Below are 19,006 nucleotides of genomic sequence, written 5' to 3'. Positions count from 1 at the left end.
CTCTCACCATGTGAGTCCTGTGGCTTGAACTCAGATAATCAAGCTTGGTGGCAAGCCTTTTTACCCACAGAGTCATCCCACTGGCTCTTGAAGCCCATCCTTTAGACCATGTTCTTGGATCCTACTATAAAACGAAAGACAAGAAAGACAGGGTCAAACGCCCGAAGTGTCTCTGAAGGAGCCACGGTGAAGCTTAGAGAGGAGAGGGACACTTTCCCACTGATGTGTCCCAAGGGCCTGGAAGGAGCCTAGGCATGCACTGGACCTATTTGTATGATAAACAAGTGTCATTCGTTGCCAGGGCTAGTGCACTTGAAGCTCAGGCGGTAGACTCCATCACTGCTGCTGTAGCTCATGCCTGATAAAGTAAGGCACATCAGAATGAGGTGCAGGAAGGGGAGAACACTTGACACCAACATCTGCAATAGTCTCAGCTACCATCCACCCCAGCTCCATCCATCTCAGGGGCTGAATGGAGGTCTGGGCAAGACCAGATGCCAGACAGAAAGAAGAATAGGGTCTGTGTAGACCCTGCTCTTTGGGGACTCCACCTACTGGGGAGAATGAGTTTCTTTTGAAAATGCCACTCTGCCATGTTGATTACAAGCTACATGGGGCATCCCAGAAGGAAGAGGAGCTGTGCAGTCCACATTTATTAAATCTGTATCTGTGTGCCTGGGCATCTGTATGAGCAGTGTATTGGGATGTGTGTGTTCAGATGCATGCACCCAATGCACTCAGAGGCCAGAGAGGTCTAGTGTCCTGCTCCATTATTACACGCTGCCTTATTCTCTTGAGTCAGGGTCTCTCACTGAACCTGGCAGCCAGTTAGCTCCTGAGAACCTCCTGTCTCTGTCTTACCTGCAGCACTGGAGTTACAAACCATGCCTGGCTTTTTTGTTGTTGTTTGTTTTTGGAGACAGGGTTTCTCTGTGCAGTAGCCTTGGCTGACCTGGAACTCCTGTAGACCAGGCTGGCCTCGAACTCACAGAGATTCTCCTGCCTCTGCCTCCCGAGTGCTGGGATTAAAGGCGTGTGCCACCACTCAACCATGCCTGACTTTTTTTGTGAGTTCTGAGAATTGAAGCTCAGGTCCTTGTGCTTTTGCAAGTACTCCCACCCTCTGCGCCATTTCTCAGTACAACACTTGAAGGATGAGTGACCCTCTGGCAAGCACAGACAGGCGGAGGGGGGTGGCGTTCCCAGCAGGAGGAGCAGCATGTATGAAGGCACAGAACAACGAAATGGTAATTATCAACATCCTTTATGTCTATCAGAGGAACCCCTCATCCTGGTGACCAACAGGGTCTAGCCTGTTGAGTGAAGAACAGTAACAGGAAGAAGGGACCAGAAAGTCTCTCAAGCAGGCAGTGATCTATCTGGGGGACTTTGAAATGCTTCATCCTGTGTTGGGCATTTGATCCATGAAGAACACATTTGGTTACGAACAGTGGCTTAGACAAAAGAGGGTTTTCTCTATGTTACACCTGTGCCAAGGCTCCAGGGCTCAGAGTTTAAGAGGCCATCAAAGACCTAGTTTGTTTTTCTGTTATGCTGGCCTAGGTCCAGGAACTTCAGTCTCATGGTCACAAAAAGGCTGCCCTACTTCCAGAAATTATATCAGCTATCCAGACAAGATAAGATGCTCTGAAAGCTTTGGGATTTGGGTGCTTTCTTTGGAATGGGGAGGCCATTTAACTGACCTTGAACGTCTCCTTGCTAAAACGTCCAGGGGGGTGGTGGTGGGGGGGTAAGGGGAGGAGACTGAGGTCGGGCTTTGTTTCCTAGCCTTGTGTAGAAGGGCTTTCTGCACTTACATTCCCACATGCTTGAGACTTCCAGGCAGCCAGCAACCTCAAAGATCACCTTCCGCCTGCCTTCGTGGAAGACTCACTATGAAACAGAATTTTGGTACATTGCCTGGGAGAAATGAAACCTATGTTCACAGAGACTTGTAAGCAAATGTCCCCAGCAATGTTATTCATAGTGACCTAAAGTAAAAACAACCCGAATGTTCATCACCAGATAAAGGAACTAGAGAGGTGGGGGGAGAGTATACCCCTGCAGGGGGTTGTTACACGCCATGTAAACTCACAGTATGCAGTTGTATGTGATACCGCATGCACACAAGAAGCACCGGAGTGTATTCAATAAAAGAAACCAGACACAAAAGGTCACGTGTTTGATGGTTCTGTTTACCTGCAATGTCCAAAGTTGGCAGATCCATAGAAACAAAACACATGCAATGGGTTTGCAGGCCTAGGGAAGACTAGAGAGACTGGGAAGTGACAGGTAATGCCTATGAGATTTCTTCCTCGGGGTGATGGATGTGTTGTGAAATCTGATTGTATCCATTTGTATTCAACTTTATGTGAATACTAAAAGTGGCAGAATCACACATTTTTTTTAAATTATGATTTTATGTGTTTGGATGTGCATCACACGAGTCCTGGAAGTTGCTGATGGTCATGTGACACCGTGTAGGTGCTGGGAATCAAACTCAGGTCCTCTGTAAGAGCAACAAGTGCTCTTAACAGCTGAGCCATCTCTCCAGCCCCACAGAATTACAAAAATAAATAAATAAATAAATAAATTTAACAATGGCTTCTGTGGTATAAGAATTACACCTTAATAACTAGTTTCTTTGTTTCTTTGTTTCCTTTCTTTGGTTATACAGATTTTCAATCCTCTCTCTTTCACCTCCAGACTATAAGGACAACTGGCAGGTACTGTATATGGTCCTTATCTTAACAGAAGACAAGGGGGCGGGGGTGGGGGTAGAACAAGTAAAGTCATTTATTGCTCTCCATGCTTGTCATGGACACAGACCCTCAAGATCACCACCCAAGACCATGCATGAGCTGGGCAGTCATCTGCAAGAAGCCATAGTAGCTCTATGGTTCCCAAATCACATGAAGAAGACTGAGAGCCCCGGGTGAGCCGAGGAAGGCGCCCACCTCAGATTCCAGGACACCACAGACTAAGGATTGTTGACCCCGAGGACTGGAGGATGCCAGTGCCCCAGCTGGATGAAGGAAAGGAGACAGGGAAGTACCGTTATGTGAAGACCTAGACAGCACAAGAGCGGTCTGTCTACAGCTGATGGCTCTAGCTTGCATTTAGAAATCTGGGTTGGTGGGGTGTATGTGTTGGGAGGGGGACATGTGTGACAAGATTATTCCATGAGTAAAACCCCCCTATAGGTCTTCCAACCTCTGCACACACTATGGCACACATGCATTCACATACATATGCACCTATGTGCAGAAAAGAAAGAAAACTATGATAAAAAAAGATTATGGAGAAATTGAGAAGGGCCCAGGTGGACATGAACTACCAGGTATGCAAAACAGTCATAAGCAAGCAGACAGATAATACACAAGAGATGCCTATGAATCCCAACCACCCCACCACATAGCTGCTGGGTCGTCCTAGCAGGGCAGGTACTCTTTCTCCTCATAGGGACAGGGAGAGAGTTTCCATCCTCGGGTCAGCAGGGAGCCAAGCCCCTACCACCATCACAAAGCCTGCAGCTACAATGGCTTGGACTAAGTATCCCCCAAAGGCCCATATGCTTAGTTAGTTTTCTATTGTCTCAGTTAGGTTTCCATTGCTGTGGTTAAACACCAGGATCAAAGCAACTTGGGGAACTCACAGGTTACAATCCATCATCAGGGGAGGCCAAGGCAGGAACTCAAGCAGAGGCCACAGAGAAATGCTGCCTACTGGCTTAGTCTTCAGGGCTTGCTCAGCCTGGTTTATTATACAGTCCAGGACTACTTGTCCAGGAGAAGCACTGCCCACAGTGGCCTAGGCCCTCTCACATTAATCACTAAGAAAACACCCTATCCATAGACTTGCCTATAGGCCCATCTTTTTATTTTTATTTTTTCATTTTTTATTGGATATTTTCCTTATTTACGTTTCAGATGCTATCCCCTTTCCTGGTCCCCCCCCCCTTTCAGAAACTCCCTATTCCAACCTCCTTCCTCCTGCTTCTATGAGGGTGTTCCCCCACTGTCCCCCACCCACTCACGCCTCCCCACCCTGGTATTCCCCTACACTGGGGCATCTAGCCTTCACAAGACCCAGGGCCTCTCCTCCCATTGATGTCCAACAAGACCATCCTCTGCTACATATGCGGCTGGAGCCATAAGTCCCTCCATGTGTACTCCTTGGTTGGTAGTTTAGTCCCTGGGAGCTCTGGGGGGTCTGGTTGGTTGATATTGTTGTTCTTCCTATGGGGTTGCAAACCCCTTCAGCTCCTTCCGTCCTTTCTCTAACTCCTCCAGGCTTCTGTCCTGGTACTTATCTGTAGATCAGGCTAGCCTGCAGCTCACAGAGATCAGCCTGTCTCCAGGCCACTCTTAGAGAGGCATTTTCTCAATTAAAAGTCCCTCTTCTCAGCTATGTCTAGGTTTGTATCGAGTTGACAAAATCAACCAGGACAACTGACAACTTGTCAACTTGACATAATGCTTCACTACAACTACAATCTTTTCCTTTCTCATTTGTCCCCAAGAGCATATGTTAATATAGCAATACAAAAAATAATACAACTTTTAAAAGTCCCATAAGTCTTTAAAATTTCAATACTTTAATAAAAGTTTGGTCACCTCAAAAACAGCCAAAGTCTCTTGACTGAGAGCCCCTGTAAAGATCAGAACAATTTAGATGATTTCTTAGCCCAAGAAGGAAGAACCAGGGGACAGGTACATTCACATCAAAGGGAAACGAAAGTCCAAAAGAGTTCACTGCCAGACATCTGGGATTCAGTAATGATCTTGTGGCCTTGTGCAGTTCCACCTCTTTGGCTTTGCTGCCCACAGCATACACATCTCATGTCACAGACTCAGGCTGGCTCCACTCAACAGCTGCTGCTGTCCTTGGTGGTCATTCCTTGATACTAGCATCTCCAAAACTCTGGAGTTTCCACTGCACCTGGGCTGTACCTTCACCAACAGCCTCTCTTCAGGGACTCTGACCCTGCCACATGGTGCCAAGTAACAACTTCTCTCCATGATCTCCTTAATCCTGGAGCTTCTACTGCAACTGAGGCTGTACCTGTACCATGGCCTTCCATGGCCTCTCACAGTACCAAGCCTCAGCTGCTCTTCATGACCCCTTCATGCCATCAAAACCAGTGGGAGACTCTCAAGCATTACAAAGTTCAGCTACAAGTACAAAGTACAGCCTTGACCCATCTTAACTACAGCTTCTACATACTGACTGTGAGGAAACACTTCTCAGAAGATTTCTCCTCAATGATCCACTACGGCGGATTCTTTAACCCCAGATGACCCGTATTGATCATCCCAGGAAAACAAAAGTTTCACTTTAGTGGTCCTGGTCTCTTGTTCATCACAGCCAATCCTTCAGCCCCAGCTGACCAGAACCACAAATTCTTAATTCAAAATTTGACTAAATACAGCCCTGATAATATTTATGTCCTCTGGAAGTATACAAGCCAGGCCTCCAGCACCTACACTACTCCCAGTACTTTTATCTTCCTACCCCCTCCCCCAAGAGAACTGGCCATTAAGATCTGAGGATTCAATGGCATTTCCAACCCAAATTTGTAAACATCTCCACAATTCTTCCTCAAACACATGGTCAGTTTGATCATAGCAATACTCCATTATCTTGGTACCAGTTTCTGTCATAACTAGGGTTTCTATTGCTGTGGTAAAACATCAGGACGTAAAGCAACATAGAGAGGAGAGGGTTTATCTCATCTTAGAATTCTAAGATCACATTCCATCCCGGAGGGAAGTCAGGGCAGAGACCTAGAGGCAGGAACCGAAGCAGAGGCCATGGAGGAACATTGCTTACCAGGTTACTCTCCATGGTTTGTTTGGTTTGTTTTCTTATACAATCCAGGACCACCTGCCCAGAGGTGGCACTGCCCACTGTGGCACTGGTCCTCCTGTGTCAATCATTCATCAAGAAACTGTGCCCAGAGACATGCTGACAGGCTAATCTGATGGAGGCCTTTCCTCGGTTAAGATTCCCTCTTTCCAGCCTTGACTAGGTTTGGGTGGGGCTGACAAACCTCAATCAGGACTGAAGGCTTTGGTGAAACCCTCAAGAGGTGGGACCCAGTGGAAGGAAATCAGGTTATCAAGGGCCTGCCCAGAACAAAACAATGGGACCCTGACATCTTCCTCCTGAGTTGTTTCCCATCAACCTCGACACTTCCTGTGTCACACCGTGGGGGCCGAGTGACTAGCCTCTGAAATAGAGAACACAAATAAACCTCTCTACCTCTAATTTTTGATATTAAATTTATCCATTTATTTGTATTGCCTGTGGGAGGTCAGAAGAAAGCTTTTGGGAACGGGCTCTCTCCTTCCACCATGCAGAGCCTAGGGGTGGAACTCAGGCTGCTGGGCCTGGCAGCAAATGTCCTACAGGCTAAGCCATCTGCTGGCCCCTCTCGACCTTCCAAGGTTGTGCGTGTGTGTGTGTGTGTGTGTGTGTGTGTGTTTGGCTTGTTTGTTTGGAGACAGGCTGTAGCCCTGGCTGTCCTAAAACTCACTGTGTAGACTAGAGTAGCCTTCAACTTACAGAGATCCACTGGTTTCTGCCTCCCACATGCTGGGTTTAAAGGTATGTGCCACCACTCCTGGGCCTTTTAAGTTATTTCTCTCGGGTATTTAGTGATAGAACACTGAGAATGCAGTGACTGTGGCCATAACACAAACTCAGCAGTCCAATTTTAACGACGTCCCGGACCCTGGGTCAAGGCTGGGCACACAGCCCATACTGGCTGAACTCACTTGCTGAGTTCTACAGGGAACTCGTGCTAAACGAGCTTCCTAGCTTTGGTAAAAGGTTTAAAAGTCTTGTTGCTTTCAATATATAGTCTCAATACATAGTGTTTCTGGCAGGGAAGGGGAGATATTAATAATTAAACAGAGGAGGGTTAAAGGCAAATGACGTCAGAAATCATGCTGTGAGTGAAATAAACCAGCTGACCTCTGCTTAGAGAAAGTTAATGCATACGAGTTCCTTTAGAAACACCATGTAAGGTGGGGGTTAGTCCATTTCTAGGATGACTGAGGTACCCAGGAAACCACGGTGGCATACCTGGTCTCCATAGCAACATACCTGTCTTCAGTGACAGGCAAGCAGGCTTCCTGCCTTGGTGCTGGATCCTAGAATTGCCAGAGAACCCAGCATCAGGAAGAACAATGTCTGAACACTAGAGCTCTGTTCTTTCCTTTTCCTTTTCCTTTTTAATTTGGCATCCTTACAATGAAAGCCTTAAAGTTACATACCAACTCAATGGCATTTTGCTGACAATTGCAAGTTTCTTTCCCCATGTCATAAATACAGAAAATAGGCCATAAAGTTGTGCTTCAACACACATCTAATCCCAGGAACAATAAGCAGCCACTGAGCCACTGGTAGGAAAGGCAACTGTGGGCTTCCCACAGGGCACAGCAATACTACTTGCCTGGAGATAGCCCAGCTTGCAGAGTCTCTCTCCTTACCCGCCCTAAAATTAATCTTTGATATTAGCCCATTTCTCTGATGGCTACCTCATCTTCTTAACTTTCCACTGCTGACTCAATAGCCTGGACTCCGGCAGAAAAACTACAGGGAATAACAGCCTCTGGAGGGATGCCACCAAAAGTCTGGTCTGACCCTAATGAGGGTTGAGATGGCCCCATTCCCAGCCAGCAGATAAATACAGCCCAGCCAACATCAGCCCACAGCATCCAACTCAAAGGAGAAGATGAAGGATTCATGCCAGGAACCCTCTGGTTCCCACGGAGGAATGTCAGCAAGTCCTACCTCCAGTTCCTGAGGGGATGGCTGGACAGGAACACAAAAGGTTACTCTCAAAAGTGAAACTGGACACATTAGCCAGCCAGTCAGATGGACAGACAGGAAGGACAACGAGAATACTGAGACCACTGGCCCCTGGGCTTCAAAGGGCCCCAATGAGGGCTGCCAAAATGGCTCGGCAGATACAGGTGCCTGCTGCAGAGCCAAACAACCTGAATTTGATGCCTTGACCTCACATGGTGGACAGAAAGAACCAACCCTGGCAACTTGTCCTCTGACCCCCCAAATGCACACACATACACACACGGGCATACACAGTGCACACTAAGTAATTTTTTTTTTTAATAATACTCCAAGTGAAAGCAACGGGAGCCAGGAAGCTTTGTTCAGATCAAAAGACAAGTGAATGTCCAAATTCAAACAAACAAAGCAGAAATGTACTGTGGATCGGGAACAAACTGCCCTAGGCCACAGTGACAAGGCGGATTTCTTGGAGGACTATGGACATTCTTTCCTTATATCCAGCCTAATGCATTTTACTCAATATTGAGTTTAGATTGAGTTACCAAATTCTAATGGTGTGTTTATGATACATTTCCATTAATTCATACAGTCACAAGTATGGAAGTTGTGGGTTCCAGACAGTCTGGGGATAGGCGGGAAGCTGGGTAAACAGATTAAAGGGAGCAAGCTAGGGATGCTGGGGTCAGGCTTCCTCTAAAAGCCAACTAACCTCCCTTCCTTTTTCTTCATGTTTGCCTTCTTGCATGTCTATGCCCATGGAGGTCAGAAGAGAGCATGGGGTCCCCTGGAACTGAAGTCAAAGATGGTTGTAAGCCACCATATGGGTGCTGAGAACCAAACGAACTTAGATCAGTGCTTTTAACTGCTGAGCCATCTCTCCAGGCTGTTGGTCTTTCGAATTACAAAAATCACGCATGCCTATTGGAAAAGTTAGAACTCACAGAGATACAACGTTGCAGGGAAGAGAAATCAGTTCCCAGTCAAACTCAAGACCTTGTAGTTTAGCCTATTCCTTCCTGTAGTCTCCTTTGGCTTCCCTCTCTCAAACATCAGTAAAATGAAGCTGTCTGTATAATTGTATATTTTTGTTCCCAACCCCATACTTAGGAAATGCTTAAACTCCCAGTGTCCAACCCCAGGAACCCACTCCTACTATCCAACTATGTGCTAATTTTAAAAGAATTCATAGGAATCCTCTCACAAGACCAATTTGAAGCAGAATCTGGTCAGTACTTTACATCACTAAGTACACTCTGGTCTAAAAAAATAAGATGATTGCTCATCCTGTGCAATACTTCACAGAGCTGACGCCTCCTAATTTACAATTAATCAAACTGGGAAGCACCATGTCCCGGGCTCTTAGGCCACCAACACAGACCCTCCCAAGAACACAAACCCGTCATTATAATGTGGATGGCACCCTCACCCATGGCCTTACCCTGCCCAAATGTAGCTGGGTAGAGAAACACTTTGTTAAAAACCCTTCCACAATGCCCACAGCCTGGACAGTGGCATGGCCACGGCCTCCAAGTGGGGTATGTGACCTGTGGCTGCTTACTAGAGCACCCTGTAAGAACAGTACACAGCTAAGGCTAAATAAGGCACTGAGTCCAGAGCCTGAATCCAGAGTCCAAAGGCTGGGCTCACCTACCAACCTTTGCCAGACTCCCACTGTGGGTGAGGGTCTCTCCTACCTCCTTCCCAGGAGCCCCTCCTTCCTTATCCTATACAACAAAGCAGAGACTGAATGGTGGCCTGGGCAGATGAAAGAAAGCCCCAGGCCCAGTTCCCAGGCTTTACCCCTCCCCTCTCTGCTTCTGTCTGGTCTGCACTCCAGGCTTGGGTCCCCTCCTCCTATCACATTCTGCAATACAGCAGTTGCCAAAGTGTCTGTATTTTCTAAGAGAGGATCTTCCTTAATTTCTTTTTCTTTCTTTTCTCTCGCCTGCCCCCCCCTGCCACAGTCAGAGTCAGTCTGGCTACATACGTTTTTCTCAGTGTTCTTCATTGGATACGTCTTACCACACAAGTTTGCATTTTTTAACCATTTTTTTCCTGGATTGTGTTACTGACAGAGGATTTGGAAGTCATCCAGCTCTGAACCCCATCTGACAGATGAGGGGGCCTGAAAGCTAGAGAGAGCCTTCCCCATGCAAAGTCGAAGCCAGACATTAGCAGGATAGGGGTCACCACCGTGTGACTGTTTAAACAAATGCCCAGAACAAGCACCCAGAACAAGCGCACACGGAGCAGAGACATACAAAGGAGATGCCACCATTACACTGGCCTGGCCACATGAGCCTGCAGACCAAGCCCTCAGGCAAGCTGTGGAGATCTTAAATAATTCAATGCCACCATCATCATCCTATAGATGAGCAAGTGGGGAATGTTACAGCACACACCTGGGCAGCCATTGTGCTCCTGACTCTACACTAGTAAGGGAGCGTCAAGCAGGAGAAATATACAGGGTTCCAGCTTCACTGCCCTAGGACAGGTGGGCAAACAACACCCAAGCAGTTTAGTTGGGCTCTCTAGAGGGGCTTAGAGAATACCACAGACCAGATAACACTGCCTGAAAGAGTGGGTGAGATTTGTTTTTTCCAGAAGCTTCCAGATCTGTAACTCTTCTGGAGCCATTTTCAGAATCACGCTCCATCAAGCTAACTATGCCCACAGCCATCCTGCCCAAGGTCCCCTCATAACTACTACCCCTAATCATGGAAGACTGTAGGGCACGTGGCATGAGTGTGCCGTGTGATATAATGACCCAAAGGCCAAACCAGTGCTGAGACGAGGTGATGATGGTGACGACAACGATGATAATGATGGTGGTGGTGATGGAGGAGATTGTGGTGACTGTGATAATGATGATGACGGTGGTGATGGTAATCATAATGGTGATTATGGTAATGGCGACCAGTGATGACTGACTGACGTTGATGGTGACCCTGGTGACATAGTTTCCTAGGGAGCCAGTAACTTCTCCCAAGACAAGCTATGCAAGGGAGCTCAGGCAATAGGGAACCCCTTATATGCCTTGCAGGGATTCCCTGGCTGAGAGGCCCTGAAATTCCTCCTCTGTGCTTTCCTTCCCCTGGCCCAGTCTCACTGACATTCACAAACCACAAGTTCTCAGCCAACAGTGAGGCCAGGGGAACATTTAGATTCAGCAACAGAATGGCATTAGGTACAGATAGGGGACGGGTAGTAATCCTTCATCCATCCATGCCTTCAGGATGAAGGCAGTGGCATCCTCCAGACAGCCCAGAGTGCTAACGTGGGTGTGTCCCAGAAAGGCTTGTTTCTAAACTCACTGGAACCAAGGCAGCAGCCACAGGTCACATACCCCACTTGGAGGCTGTGGCCATGCCACTGTACAGGCTGTGCCACCAAATATGGGACCCACATGGGCACTGTGGAAGGGTTTTTAACAAAGTGTATCTCTACCCAGCTAAATTTGGGCAGGGGTTGTGTGGAAAAGCTCTCCTTGGACCCCAGGCTGGACAACATTCAGTTGGCCAGGAGCATCTATTAACAGTCCCCCGTGGCAAATAGAAACAACAACAACAAAAACCAAAGCCTGCATGATCCTGGAAATTATTGGCTTTTAAGAGGTTCTCTGTGCCCCCCCCAAAAAAAAGAATTAGAGGGAGGCAAACGGAAAGTGTGGAAGTGCCAGGGAGAGGTGAGGACTGCCATCGGCTCTGCTTCCAGGAAGCATCCTTTAAATGCAGAGAGAAAGCAAAGAGCTGAGCATTCCCTTGCTGGAGGAGGAACATGGTACAACTTGTGAGCACACTGCTCTGAGGCTGACGGGAAACATTCCCTGTAGTCCTCCTCAGCCTGAGAAGACACCAGCATCCAAAGGCAGCACACACTTTCCAAGCACTCCCTGGGGCAAGGGGCAGGAAGCCCAGCCTCATGGATTCTGACAAGCACCATGAAGACTAATCTGGGCAGCCCCCAATATCAGGGTCCCTTCTGGGTGATAAGGAAGCCTGAGCAGGGACTCTCAGAAGTCACGAGACAAGGTAGACCCAAAATGATAGTCTTCTGAACTCTAATCCCAGACCCTTCCCAGCTCCATTGCAGTAGCCTCACACACAGATCTGCCAGTCCCTTCAGCCTGATTTGAAAAGGATTACCTAATGTCACAGAGACGCTACTGTTCAAGGAGGTTTAACCAGTGACTGTGATCACAGACTTGTCACCTTTCCTCTGGGCCCAAAACCCTCTCGGATAATACATCCGAGAACGTGGACTATGACCAGTCCTCAAGTCCTGCATCATACTCAATGCTCTACCATGAGGAATTCCTGTACCACCGGGAGAGAAGTAACCTGTAACCTAAGGGAGTGTTCTGGAGACCTGAAGTCTGAGCACTGTCTGCATGGGGTACATGGGCCATTTTGTTCCTCTGCTGGTGCACCTGTCAAATAGGGCATCTTCCTCCGCTAGCTGCCTTAGTACCCACAAGTGCAAGAACGCTACTTCTGAAATGCACAAAGCATCAAAGTACACCCTGACACTCAACCACCCCCTCCAAGCAAGGATGCCCACCCTCGCTACTGACTTCCCAAGAGAACTCTCTAAATGTGGGTAATGCAGTCGCTTCTGCCAGCTGAACCAGACATGGAGGCAAACGAAGACACACCACCTACCACGCTTCCCCTGAAAGGTGCTGCCTTGGTTGATGACAGGTCCTGTATAGGTCAAATTGAGAATCTGCCCAGGCCAGGCAATGCTGAGCACCAAGGGACAACCAAAGCAGGACGAAAGGGTTGGCTCAGTTCCTGGCTCATCAGTTGCCAGTGCAGATAGTCTTAGGCGATTTTGCTCTGGGCCTTCTCAGCTTTTACATCTAAACGACAAGTTAGATACCATTTGCTTCCCAAGTTCTTCATGAAGTAAGATGGTGCAGGTAGCAAGGCCCCCACATCACCTGAAGCACACACAATCTCAATGCTCTGCTAGGTATTGGCCATTTAGATAGAAAGAACTGTGATAAAAGCAACTCCAGTCAGCCCAGCTAACATCCTCTGAGTTAACCTTGGGTACCAGCACTATGTCAGGGAGCTCACCATGCAGAAGTAACAGGGACAAGTGCCCAGTTCTCTCCATCAACATGGAGGTGAAAAGCTAATTCTACCTGGTAGACTCCAAGATGAATCCAAGGAAGAGATCCCTTGACTCAAACCTAGGAAGGGGAAGGAGAGAGAGAGAGAGAGAGAGAGAGACAGAGACAGAGACAGAGACAGAGACAGAGACAGAGAGAGACAGAGACAGAGAGACAGAGAGACAGAGAGACAGAGAGAGAGTAAGTCATAGAATCAGACCACAAGCGGCTGTGTGGGATGGAACTTGGGACAGGCGGTGGCTGCCCATGAAGATGAAGCATCATTCAGAAAGATTCAAGGGGCCCTTGCCAGAGGATGGCCATGGTTATATAACTGTGAACTGACAAAACAAAAACAACCCCATTGAACTGGATGCCAAGTAGGCATAACTTAATCTGAGTTACAGTATATCATTGCAGAGGTAGGAATCTTGTAGTTACAAAATTCTGGAGGAAGAGGCTAGAGAGAGGTGGAAACCACCCAGCCCTCCACTCTACATCCCTCTCCCAAGTAGGGCATTTCCTCCAGAAGCCCCCTTGCTCCGGGACAGGGGCTCCCTTACATATGTCTCTTGAGCTCCAAAGGCTTTCTGATGATTTTCCCACCCCATCCTCAGCTCAAGCCCTTAGCTTTTGCACCAGCAGTAGAAAAGCCCAGGTCTAGCTTGCCCAAAGCCTGACTGGGAGATACAAGAAGTGTGGGAAATAGCACTCACTGAGAGAGGTCAAACCCAAGTGTGTGTGTGGCGGGGGGAGGAGAGCAAGGTGACCAAATGTGCACCTTCTACACTGAGTTGCTGGTAACAGGGCTGCAGTGACAGAACCACAGCCAAGTTACATGGGAGGAGGAGGAGGAGGGGGAGGGGGAAGAGGAGGAAGGGGAGGGGGAAGAAGGGGAGGAGGAGGGGGAGGAGGAGGGGGAGGAGGTGGTTGTTCTGACTGGGAAGAACAGGTCAGCACTTCAGATTCACTTTGAACATTCACCAGGTGCAATAAGGGATGGAAAATGAGACCCAGATGTTGTCTAGACGTGACGGGTAGAAGATGTGGCCAACACACAGAGTTTTGGACCTGCTGGGACGGGCATCATGAACCCCATATCCCATCCCAGAACATGGGACCAGGGCTGCAGCCAAGGAGGCGACACAGCTGTGTGTCACCAACAGTTTGGAGGACCTGGCAGGTGTACTGCCTAAACTACTACTACTGAGGGACTCATCGTTGACTGAAGCAGACTTAGAGCAATGGACGGTTTCAATGGAGACCCAAAGATACTGAAGCAAAATCCACCAAAGCTGTGTTGAGTTCCCCTCCCCCACCTGCTTCCATTTTAAATGTAACTGGCAGTACTAGGGGGTTGGGCCTAGAGCCTCATGCGTGCCAGGCAAATGATCTAACACAGAGCTACATCTCCACCCTTTTCTTCCTTTCTTTAGGATCACAGGCTCTTCACCATGGTGTGATTACCAGTCTTGAGCTTTCTTAGTCACAGACCCATTGCTGGCTCCTGGAGAACACTGTGGACTGAGGACCGAGGACAGGTAGAGCTGAGCTGGCACCTCCACCCCCAGGCTCCTGGCTGCTTGCCAACTTAGGCTGTACCTAAAACACCACAAAGAAACAGATACAGAAGCAGGCAAGCACATGAGATTAGCAGGTGCCAGGGCGTGTTGGGTTTGTTAAGGTAAAGGAACTGCGCTCTAAGAAGCCCTCTCACCTGCCCTGGGGTGACAGAAGGAGAGGCTGGAGAAGGGAGGCTTCAGGTAGTCATGGCTCATAAATGCAGAGGTGTCGAGCTTTGCCTTGGAAATTTATTTTTACATGAACCTACATGGTCAAAGTAGGGCTCTCTCGTGTGTGTGTGTGTGTGTGTGTGTAAAATTTCTTTAGCCTCACACTTTGCTCAACAGCACCTATGAAATGTCCCACCTGTCAATATATATGATTGATTGATTACCTGAAGCTACATATTAAAACCTGCTCTGCTCCACGAGAGCCTGGCCTGCCAAGTTTTGTTCTTTGGTAAAAAGTGATGGAAGGGAACATTATCCTTCCCTACATAGAGTAAGAGGCACTAAGGGAGCCCCTCAGCCCATCCCACTATCTCCATATATTACATCCTCCACAGGGTAAGAACCCAACCTCCAAAGAGCTAGCTACACAAACGATGTGGGGTTTACGGATACACAGCTACCCTGAAGAAGCCCCAAAGACTGTAGGTTGGAGTGGGGAGCCTCAAAGCAGAGCACAGTTAAAATCTCTAAGTGTCAGCTCATCCTAACTCCAACCGGGTCCTCCATTCCCAAGCACAATAACATCAGGTCCTGACAAACACTCAAAAAAACATACATAATCCCCCAACAAGCCTGGGCCAGCATTCCCACACATCAAACAAGCATGGTTTGGGATTTGCTGGAACGCAAGTGGTCTAATACAAACCAGATCCCAACCTAGATAAAGAACAGAGCTACCAAATAAAAGCTGGGGCTCCCCATGAGGGTCTGGGATTATCACTGGGTTGTAGGCAAACTCCAAGAGTTTCACCATTTATAAGGCACAATCTAACGTCTTAGAAGGAGCTTGGGAGGAAGGCATATGAAAGTATCCTGCTGTCTGGTCAGTGTGGAACTGGGTGTGAAAGGCAACCCTTGAGATTCTGAGGACTGAGTTCCAAGGCTAAGAGGTGCAAGTAGACCACCTAGCAGAAGAACACACTCCTCCTTAGAAAATGGAGCTGGCCCAGCAAGGGGGCCTGAACCCATTCCCTTTCCCTGCATGGAAATTTCTGATTCTGCATAGCCTTGTACCTGAAGTCTAAAACAATTCTCTCCCCCTCCTTCCCCCTCCCCTTCCCCTCTCCCTCCCTCTCTCTCTCCCCCTCCCTCTCCCTGTCTCTCCCTGTCTCTCTCCTTCCCTCCCTCTCAATCTCCCCTCTCAGCACACCATTGGTTGTGAGTATTTGGCCAGTTTGGGCAAACCCCTGTTCCTCTGGGCTGTCCACCTGCTCTAGTCTCTCCAAAAGCTAACAGCCTTCCAGACATCCATTCCCAAAGTCATGGCTCCTGGTCTATTATGACACATTTACAGCTATGTACCACCTAGGGAACAGTGTCAAAGTAGGGCTCAAAGGAGCAGGTAAGGCTAGGCTGCGGCACTACATCCCACTACAGGGAGAGGCACAGCCCCTGGGCCTTCCCATTGGCACATTATCCAATAAAACCTCAAGAGCGTGGTAATTACAGGCGCTTTCAAAAGTGAAACAGAAATAGATCTAAGGCCAAAATACTGGTTTGCTTGAGACAAACGGCTGGCTTTAACCAGGAAGGCAAAACAAAACAAGACAGCCTTTTGGTCTGTCTTCTGAGCTGAGAAAGCTAGACTGGTTTTTAATAAACGATTATTGAATCTAATTTGGGGGAGATAAGATTCCAACCAAACGCCTTTTTTTCTTTAGGTTATAAATCATTTGATAAGACTGAGAACAGGTGGCTTTCCAAGTGAGTCCCTGACATCAGGATTAAAAAAATCAGCTTATGACATCCCTGGATGGCCATCATCTCAAAGACCTCAGGACTCAGGAGACAAATCAAAGGACCCAAACCGGAGGTTTCTGCTCCAATGTCACAACACCTGCTAAACCTTCCAGCTTCTTACAGAGAATAAGTAGGGAGCACCACAGAGCATGCAGGACTCTGGAACATATCCCATACAAAGGCAGGTGGCAGGCATTCCCACCAGTGCCCCATTTTGAGAGCCTGACTTAAAAGCTGTTTTTAAACAGGGAAGGATCCTGAGAACAACAAGGTAGGGAGGGGAAGTAATCAAAGGATCTGGCAGGTCCCTGACGCAGCCCCATGCCCGCCCCTCTGCCTGGCGCAGTGCAAATACTGAAATGGGGTAGGCTGAACTGCCAAGATCAGTATGCATATTCAGGATAGTGTAGTTTTACCAGGTTTCAATACTAAATACATTTGTTTTCTTAAATCAAGGGGTGGAATTGGAAGGAGGGTGCCACCCGGACCTCATCCTCCCGCATCAGACTGACTGCATGGGAATCAAGGCAGGCGGGGCTTGGGGGTGGGGGTGGAGGGTGTCTAACAGGATTTGGAGTCCTGGCGAACACCCTCTTCTGGGTGGACTTGTTAGTGGCTAGAATAGGGGGTGGCTTCCTGAATGACCAGGCCGGGAGAAAGGTTCCTGAAACCCCAGACTGCCTGCCAGTCTACAGAGACGGTCACTTTCTCAACGCAACTCTAATTCCAGATCGACATCCTCCAAGCACTTGTTGAACAAAAGGGCTCGCGAATCTGTAGTCGCGGCCTTCCGGAACACTGCCCAAGCGCAGGAGCCTTCCGGGCTAGCGCCCTACGCTGCGGGCTCCCGCACATCCGAGGGCCGTGTCACGCAGCCAGTAAGGTGCGGAGAGAAGGCAACGCACCCAGCCGCCTAAACTTTCTCAATTTCCAAGCTTTCGCTGTGAAGTTAGATCAAGGAAGGAGGCACACAACACCGTATAGGAGGAAATGAGAGCGTCATCCTCAATAAAGGCAGAAAGAGATTTAAAGAGATGGGAATCCAATGAAGAGCACCTACTGTGCGCAAGACTCTGGGTCAAGAACTACGTGTAGTACGTTCTCACACTGTCAAGATAGCCCCTGAGGGGCCGCCCTCACTTGATATAGACGCAAACTGCGACTCAAAAAGGTGGCCCATCTCAGTCAGGCTCAGGTCTCAGGGCGGGTCACGGCGAGGCCAGGGCTGGGTTGGTCTTCCCCACTGTCCCAGAGCTGAACACTGCCAAGCGGGTCCCCATCCCTCATCAAAGCTCACAATTATCCAAGTGGACCTTGTGGACCTCCCGCCCCCACCCCACCCCGTGAGGGGTGTCAACGCCCGCTGCCACTAGGCAGGCACTTTGCCCATCGGATCCTAGTTGTACCCTCAGGTTCCTGAGCTACGCACTGCGCGGAGCGACACCAACCGGGGGCTCAGCTTGCCCGGGCAGACCGCCCACGCCCACCCCGCCACCCCCACTCTGCGCACAGCGGCTCCCCATCGACCCCGCCAGCACTAGTCCCCATCCCCACCGGCAACTGTGCCCTAACACACAATTTCACAAACGTAGTCTAAAAAGTGCACATCCCATCGAGCGCAACGATCCCCACGAGGGCACGCCATTCTAGAGCCACGCCACCGTCCGCGGTCAGCTGCAAGCCCACTACGCAGAGAAACAGGCACCATCAGTACCGGCGCACACACACCCGTTCACTCACAGCCGGGTCGCAGCGAGCGGGTCACACACGCTCCCTCCACGCAGCCCCGCAGTCCCGCAGCCTCCCCTTCCCTACCGGCTCTGGAGCTGGACGCGGTCCGCTGGCTTCTCGAGCCCAAGTTCTGCGGTGGCCGAGGCTGGGGAGGTGACCGAGAGCGCGGGCGTTTGTGCGCCCGCAGCCGCCGCGCCTGCTCTGCGACCTTCGCCGCTCGGAGAGACAAAAGGATCCGCCGGCCCAGGAGAGAGCGAGGTGTGGGCGACGGCCGCTCTGCAGGTCCACCACCCGCAGCCGCCGCCAGCCCGGGAAGGAAGGGAAGAGAAGGCGGGACCCGGAGGCGGAGGCCGGGGCGGGGCGCATCGCAAGGGCGGGCACTCAAGTTTCCAACGGACCCGCCTCCTGCTTCGACCACGCCCCCAGTCTTAGCCCCGCCTCAGCCGCAGCCTGGTCACGCCCCCGCCCTTTGCCACACCCGCTGCTGGACCCTCGGTGCGCCCACTCTGGTCCATATATCACCCTGATCACTCGCAAATTCTCAGCGCAGCAGAGGACATGATGGGTGTTAAGGCCATTGGAACTCGGGACGGGGAGACTCTGGAGGGGGTGGGGGGTGGAAGGGGAAGGAGAGCAGGGGAGGGGCCGAGCACTAGCCCCACCTCCCTAACCCTTGGCCTCTGGCCTGCGGGTGGGGAGAGGCCGAGAGGCGGTGCCCAGAGGGGCCAGCCTTACGCCAGCACCCACCCACCCCGCCCCCGTCCCCGCCCTCGCCCCCGCCGTACTTGGAAGGAAGTACAGTCCCAAT

General features: G+C 49.7%; 1 protein-coding gene across 3 annotated transcripts in view; it reads right to left on the bottom strand.

The window, feature by feature from the left end:
* The window catches only part of LOC110306813 (hippocalcin-like protein 1), a 104,786-nt gene extending 86,264 nt beyond the window's left edge, over nucleotides 1-18,522 (bottom strand). For all 3 annotated transcript variants that reach the window (XM_085830215.1, XM_021178930.3, XM_021178931.3), the window contains exon 1: nucleotides 18,283-18,522. The gene's annotated coding sequence lies outside the window, so the exon portion shown is untranslated. The remainder of the gene's footprint in view (nucleotides 1-18,282) is intronic.
* Nucleotides 18,523-19,006: the final 484 nt, after the last annotated feature.

This window comes from Mus caroli, unplaced genomic scaffold (assembly GCF_978045245.1).
Source record: "Mus caroli unplaced genomic scaffold, Mus_caroli_1 scaffold_14, whole genome shotgun sequence".
Classification (NCBI taxonomy): Eukaryota; Metazoa; Chordata; class Mammalia; order Rodentia; family Muridae; genus Mus; species Mus caroli.
The sequence above is the reverse complement of the archived record's forward strand: the minus strand, read 5'-3'. Positions and strand labels throughout refer to the sequence as shown.